This window comes from Solanum verrucosum, unplaced genomic scaffold (genome assembly GCF_900185275.1).
Source record: "Solanum verrucosum unplaced genomic scaffold, falcon-dt-bn FXZP01000231.1, whole genome shotgun sequence".
Classification (NCBI taxonomy): Eukaryota; Viridiplantae; Streptophyta; class Magnoliopsida; order Solanales; family Solanaceae; genus Solanum; species Solanum verrucosum.
In genome coordinates this window covers 692,899-700,970 of record NW_026020176.1, presented here as the reverse complement: position 1 = coordinate 700,970, position 8,072 = coordinate 692,899, and the positions used below count along the sequence as shown (strand labels likewise).

The following is an 8,072-nucleotide window of genomic DNA, read 5'->3' as shown; positions in this document are numbered from 1 at the left end:
AATGCCGGTAATAGGGGTTTGAATGACCCACTCAATCTTGATAACCTAAACCGCACACATGGGATTGAACATGATGCTGAACATTCTGGGTTGTTAACCGAAGAATTCACCGCCTTCTTGCTGAAGTAGAAGACCAAATGAATCAAAATAATGGAAGGGCGGGGAAATTGCTAGGAGACTATGCTAAGCCAAATTACAATGGGATGTAGTCCAGTGTAAGATGTCCTCCTGTTACAACAAATAACTTTGAGATCAAGCATAGTGTTCTCCAAGCAATAAAAAATAATTGTGTTTTCAGAGTGAAGCAGAATGATGATCCAACCAGTCATCTGATGGATTTTGATGAAATCGTGAACACTTTTCACTACAATGGACTATTGGACGATGCTATTTACTTAAAGGAATTCCCTTTTTCTTTGAAGGATGATGCTAAGATCTGGCTACAAAGTTTACCTTCTGGATCCATCCACAACTGGGATGAAATGACGACAAAGTTTCTTGATAAGTATTTCTCACCAGCAAAAACAACTAGAATGAGGAAGGAGATCAGCAATTTCAGTCAACTAGAATCAGAAACGGTGTTTGAAGCATGGGAAAGATTCAAGGAATTGTTGAGGAAGTGTCCACATAATGGAATAGAGCCATGGTTGCAGTTGACAAATTTCTGGGAAGGATTATCACCTACATCACGGAGGATATTAAATAATGCAATGGGAGGACGGATCATGAAAAAGACACATGAAGAAGCAATTGAAATCCTAAATGTACGTGCAGAGGATGCCAATCAATGGGTTGTAGAGAATTCTGAAAGGAAGAAGACTGTAGGGGTGCACCAAGTTGATACTTACACTACCTTGTTGGCGCAAATTGCATCAATTGCAAAGGATGTGAAACAGTTGACTCTAACCCAAGCCCAAATGACGCAATCAATAACGTGTGATTTTTGTACAGGAAGGCATCCTACTCATGAATGTCAACAAGGGTCATTTACAGAAGAAGAGGTTAATGTTGTTGGAAACTTTAACAAAGGGAAATTTAAATATGTGGTAGTTTAAATGTGTGGCAACAGAACAATGTGAGAGGACAAGGAAAAACACTTCAGGGGTTCTAGATTCACCAGTGACAAAAAAATCAACCTCATGAGGGACAACATGGGAACCAATCGAGTTTGGAAGAGATGTTTAAAAGTTTCATCACTAAGGTTGATGAGCAGTTTGAAATTCAAGGTGCTTTTATTCGAAATTTAGAAAAGCAGGTTGGACAGATTGCTAATCAGATATCTGAAAGACCACTTGGAAATCTTCCAAGTGACACATTAAGGAACCCTAAGGAGCTGAAAGTTGTGACTTTGCGAAGTGGAAAAAAGTTAAATGATAATTGTAAAAGCAAAGCTTGTGAAGTTACAAAGAGCCAAGATGAGAAACAAGGAAGTAAAAAAGTAGTAGGGAAGTCCAACGAAATTCAGAAAGGAAAGAGAAGTCAGAACTAGAAATTGATTCTAAATACATGCATGCATTGCCTTTTCCTCAAAAGATGAAATGAGACAAGCTTGACAAGAATTTTGGTAAGTTCTTAGAGATGCTGAAACAACTACATGTGAATATTCCTTTCACTGAGGTAATCACTCACATGCCTGCATATGCTAAATTTTTTAAGGAAGTTTTATCCAGCAAGAGAAAATTGGAGGAAACATCAGTAGTCAAGTTGAATGCTCATTGTAATGCCATCCTTCAAAATAAACTACCTCAGAAATGTGATGATTCAGGTAGTTTCACTATTCCATGTGCATTAGGGACTGCTACATTTGAGAAATCCTTGTGTGACTCAGGATATTCTATAAACCTCTTGCCTTTGTCCATATTCAAAAAGTTGGAAGGAGAGCTCGGAATCATAAAATCTATCCCAAAGTCCTTACAGTTGGCTGACCAATCCACCATTATTCTTAAAGGGATAGTTGAAGATGTTCTAGTTAGGGTGGACAAGTTTGTTTTTCCAGTAGATTTTATCGTGGTGGACATGGAAGAAAATAAGGAAGTTCCATTAATTCTTGGTCGACCATTCCTAGCTACTGGTAGAGCAATACTTGATGTGTATGAAGGGAAATTGATGCTTAGAGTTGGAGAGGAAAATGTAGTATTCAATATGAAGAAGGTGGATGAGCTCACATTTAAGACAACCAAGTCGGATAAAATGATCATAGCATGGGTACGTACGCTTGGCCAAGCCTGCACAAGGGAGCTAGACACTATTTCGACACCGACTAAAGAGAGTCAGGGAAGTTTCCTTTACTTTTGCATTTTCTTTACGCCATGGGGACCTGTCATAGCTTAAGTGTGGGGGTGAAGGGATTGTAAATAACTAAAAAAAAGATATATATATTTTTTTAGGGTAGTTTCTTTGTTAAACTTCTATGGGTTTCTTGTCTGATTCTTTTACCATAGTCGTATTTGTAACACCTCGAAAACCAGACCTAGAAAAAAATTGCAGAAAATTTACCTGAACCAGTGAACCATGGCAGGGTTCACGAATCGTGATAGGGCCCACGGTCCGTAGACCTGCTCATGGTGGTGAGTTAGACTCCACCAGGCCCAAACGTCAGACCACGGGACCCTTCATGGGACCTGGTCTTGATGATGGACTGTGGTGGCGCCCGTAGAGGCTGAACGAGTAGGCCACCGAGACTTGCCCTCAGACCCCCCACGCCTAAGTGAGGAAGTTCACAGTCCATGGTCCTGACGATGGGTCGTGGGGGCATTTGTGAAGGCCACCCAGTAGACCCTCAGACCTGAGCCTCCGGACCTTAGCCCAAGTCAGGACCACGAGGACCTTCACGATCTATGGTCCTCCACACGGGCCGTGGTAGGGGCACGTGGACAAGGCCCCCAGAACTAGAACCACTGGCCAAGGACCACGATCGGTCCCACGGTCTATGGTCCTTTCACGGTCCGTGAAAGTGGTTGTGGTCATCCCCGCTAGATTTAGGGTTATTTCGATCTTTTCCCCTATTTGTTGGACACCTAAACTCCGTCGTTTAACCCCTAAACTATGTGGTTTATGTCAGTTTTAGCCTAGAAACGTAACTAGAACTTACCTAAGTTAGATCATTCATCAAAACTTAGAAAAATTAGAGCATAAGAGGAGAAAGAGGCCGAACAACCCTAGTTCAAGAACACAACAAGGTTCCATCAGTTCCAGCCCCGAAATCAAAATATTTCTTTGTGAAATTCGTCACCAGGTATGTGGAATTTCACTAGTGGGTTCCTTTAGGTCCCTAGATTTCAGTCAAAATCTTGATTCCCTTAATATTATCTAGACTTAGGGTTTCTTGAATGTTAGAATTGTTGGGTTTTTAGCTATTAGAATGATCCAAATCATATTATCATGTTGTAGTATTGTTTTTGCCCAAATTCATGCATAAACTCAGAACTATGTAGTTCTTTTAGTTCATGAATTCCATATCCTAGGTCACTTAATTCAGTTATATACATTAACATGCCTTAGTTTTTGAATACACTATTATCAGTATATTAATGTTGCATTCTCTGTTTGCATGTTAGTATTTTGAGTTATCCAGTATTACAACATTTTCGTCATATAGTCTTAAATACTTAATCAAATGGGAAGCTTAATACCGAGTGGACTAGGGTCAGTCATCCTCAAGTCCCAGAACTACGTGCCCATAGGTTGTAAGTCCTCTCTGTAGGCATCAATTTAGTGATCACGCCAGCATGCATATATACCTCTAGCAGTGTATATTGGGTCCTCTCGATGGGGTGTATACATCGAACATCATATTTAGCTGGTTTTATGTCGGTTATTAGTAGCTCCCTTACAGTTCAGTCAGATTTTATTGCATTGACCATGTTATCAGTATAGTTCAGTATTCAGTCTCAGCATGTTAAAACTTGGTCATTGCATTCAGTTTAGTCATGTACAATACTTTCAGTATCCTTATCATGTTCAGATTATACCATTGCTTTATTGCTTGTTCAGTTATGTTATTATTCAATTTTATTTTATCCTATATGCTCAGTACCTTTCAAGTACTGACACTTACTCTGTGCTACATCTTTTTGTGATGTAGGTTTAGATCCTTAACAGTCAGATCACGCATAGATCAGTTCCCGATATTTAGTTCAGCAGCATCAACTTAGTGAGTCCTCATTCTTCGAGGACTAGTGACATGATTATCTTTCTTGCTTTTAGCTTTAGTTTCAGTTTTGCTAGATCTAGCTATGGCATGTCCCAACATTTCTAGTCAGTAGAGGCTTTATTTCAGACATAGTTAGTTTCAGCTTAGTGTTAGAGTTTGACTTTTCATTTGTATTCAAACTCTCATTTTTCATATATTTAGATTTAGTATGTGGGTATTCCCAATCATTTCAGATTTTCTTATGATTTAGCTTCCACACAGTTTTATTACTTTAGATTATCTTTAGTATGCTTATGATTATGCCAGCAGGGTTAGCTTGGGGTCACTTGTGATCCCAGGTCCCGAGTCCACATCCAGGGGTAGCCTCGGGGCTTGAAAAACTTGATATCAGAGCATTAGGTTTAAAAGTCCTAGGATGTTTGAAAAGCCGCACTAAATAGAGTCTTTTTCATGGGTGTGAAATGCACCGCATCTAATGAGAAGAAGGCTACGAGGTGTTTTAGGAAAAACTTCAATTTCTTTATTACTCTTATTGTGCGTAAGGTATGATCTAATTCCTCGTGCTAATCCTTCGTTATGTGCTTTCAGTTCATGCCTCCTCGTAGAGCTTATGGAAGGAATATAAGCGCAGCTCCTCCAGTCCCAGATCAGGAAGTTTCGAATGTTGAATTTCAGAACGCTATCCAATTGTTCGTTTAGCGTGTGACCAACCAGACATTAGGTTCTAGTTCCAGCAAATGCTAATGTTGGGTCAACGGCAGCTAGAGTTCGTGATATCGTTAGGATAAATCCTCCTGAGTTCTTAGGATCATAGATTAGTGAGGATCCCTATAGCTTTATTGATGAGGTCAAGAAAATCTTTGGAGTGATGTAGGTAATTGGAAATGATCGGGTTGAGTTGGCATCTTACCAGCTTAAGGATGTAGCTCATATCTGGTATACTTAGTGAAAGGAGAACAGGGGTACATATGTGAATCCTATCAGTTGGGAATGCTTTCATGAGACCTTTCTAGACAGGTTTTTCCTAAGAGAGTTGAGGGAGGCAAAAGCTCAGGAATTTATGAATTTGAGGCAGGGTTCTATGACGGTCCAAGAGTATGGACTCAAGTTCACCCAACTCTCCAGGTATGCTCCTCACATGGTTGTTGATTCTAGTGCTCAAATGAACAAGTTCATGTATGGGGTATCCGATCTTGTTAAAACAGTGTAGAAATGCCATGTTACTTGAAGATATGAACATCTTTAGGCTCATGACTCATGCTCAGAAGGTTGAGGGTGATGAGATTAGGGAACATGCCAAGGAGAATAAGAAAGCTAGGACATACAACTATGACTATTCTCAACAGAAATTAGGTGGTGGAAATCGCTCGCAGTTTCAGCAGAAGTCTTCAACTCCAACACCTTCATCAGCTAGTGTTCCATCATCCAAGTTCTGAAATGATCAAAAAGGTAGGGTATCAGGATCTAAGACTCAATGTAGAGTTTCAGGCACTAGAACCTACCCAACTTTTCTGAAGTGTGGTAAGAACCATCCGGGAGAGTGTCTTGTAGGAAAGGAAGGATGCTTTAGTTGTGGTCAGTCTGGTCACAGGTTGAAGGATTGTCCTTCTAAGCATGGTCAAGGAGGCAACAATGGTAGAGCTCAGTCTACAACTTCAGCAACACTAGCAGGTCGCCCGACTCAGCAGGGTAACTCATCTAGTACAGGTGGCGGTCAGTGCCAAAATAGGTTGTATGCTCTCTAGGCTCGCCAGGATCAGGAAGACTCTCTGAATGTAGTCACTGGTACGTTACGAGTCTTTGACTTAGATGTTTACGCTTTGTTAGATCTAGGGGCTACTCTCTCCTTTGTAACTCTTTATATAGTAGTCAACTTCAGTGTTAGTCCAGAAACTCTCTCAGAACCCTTCTCAGTCTCTACTCCAGTCAGTGACCTAGTTATAGCTAGACGGGGTATAGAAAAATTGCCCTGTCACAGTCTCCCAAAAAGTCACCTCAGCAGATCCCGTAGATTTAGAAATGGTAGAATTATATGTCATTCTAGGCATGGATTGGTTACATTCTTGTTATGCCTCAATCGATTGTAGAACTAGGATTGTTCGTTTTCAGTTTCCAGAAAAACAAAACTTAGAATGGAAGGGTAGTAGCTTAGCACATATGGATCGATTCATTTATTACCTTAAGGACAGAAAGATGATTTCTTAGGGTTATCTCTATCATCTAGTTCGGGTTAAGGATTCAAGCTCTGAAACCCCAACTCATGAGTTACTTCCAGTAGTCAATGAGTTCCTAGAAGTGTTTCCAGAATATCTTCTCAGAGTTCCTCCCGAACGGGAAATTGACTTTGGAATTTATCTCCTTCCAGATACCCAGCCTATATTTATTCCTCCTTACAGAATGGCTCCAACTGAGCTTAAGTAATTGAAAGAGCAGTTGAAAGATCTTCTAGATGATGGATTTATCAGACCCATCATTTCCCTATGGGGTGCACCAGTATTGTTCGTGAAAAAGAAAGATGGTTCTCTCAAAATGTGCATTGACTATAGGCAGTTGAACAAGGTCACAATCAAGAATAAGCATCCAATCCCCAGGATTGATGACTTGTTTGACCAACTTCAGGGTGCTAGTTATTTCTCAAAGATAGACCTCAGATTCGGTTATCATCATCTCAGAGTTAGAGATAGTGACATTCCGAAGACAACCTTCAGAACTCATTATGGTCATTATGAATTTGTAGTTATGTCATTTAGACTAATCAATGCTCATGCAGCTTTTATGGATTTGATGAACAAAGTGTTCAAGCAGTATTTGGACTTGTTCGTTATCGTCTTTATTGATAATATCCTCATTTACTCTAGGAATGAGGAAGAACATGCGAATCATTTGAGGGTTGTTCTGCAAACTCTCAAAGATCGCCAATTATTCGCTAGGTTTAGAAAATGTGAGTTTTGGTTGCAATATGTTGCTTTCCTTAGTCACATTGTCTCTAGTGAAGGAATCCGAGTGGATTCTCAAAAAATAGAAGCAGTGCAACAATGGCCCAGACCTACCTCTCCTACAAATATCAGAAGTTCTTGGGTCTAGCGGGTTATTATAGAAGGTTCGTGGAAGGATTTTCATCCATAGCCTCTCCAATGACTAAGTTGACGCAGAAAAATGTTAAGTTTCAGTGGTCAGATGATTATGAGAAGAGCTTCGCAGAAGTGAAAACTAGGTTGACTACAGCTCCCGTTTTGACTCTACCAGAGGGTTCATACAGTTATGTGATCTACTGTGATGCATCCAGAGTCGGCCTAGGTTGTGTGTTGATGCAGCGAGGTAAGGTTATAGCTTATGCTTCTAGACAACTTAAGGTACATGAGAAGAACTATCCAATTTATGACCTCGAGCTAGCAACAGTTGTGTTTGCACTCAAGATTTGGAGACACTACTTGTATGGTGTTCACGTAGATATGTTCACAGACGATAAGAGCCTTCAGTATGTGTTCACCTAGAAAGAGTTGAATCTTCGCCAGAGGAGATGGCTCGAGTTCCTCAAAGATTATGATATGAGTGTGCATTGCCATCCTGGTAAGGCCAATGTAGTAGTAGATGCTCTTAACAGACTACCAGATGGTTCAGACGGTTATGTGATCTACTATGATGCATCCAACGTCGGCCTAGGTTGTGTGTTGATGCAGCGAGGTAAGTTTATACCTTTTGCTTCTAGACAACTTAAGGTACATGAGAAGAACTATTTGAATCACGACCTCGAGCTAGCAACAATTGTGTTTGCACTCAAGATTTGGAGACACTACTTGTATGGTGTTCACTTAGATATGTTCACAGACCATAAGAGCCTTCGGTATGTGTTCACCTAGAAAGATTTGAATCTTCACTAGAGGAAATGGCTCGAGTTCCTCAAAGATTATGATATGAG

The 8,072-nt window shown here is 40.3% G+C and overlaps 1 non-coding gene across 1 annotated transcript; it reads right to left on the bottom strand.

The window, feature by feature from the left end:
* Positions 1-530: 530 nt before the first annotated feature.
* LOC125829009 (small nucleolar RNA R71) lies at positions 531-637 on the bottom strand. Its single transcript, XR_007443068.1, has one exon. It is a non-coding gene; the product is annotated as a small nucleolar RNA R71 (small nucleolar RNA).
* Between the last annotated feature and the right edge of the window lie 7,435 nt (positions 638-8,072).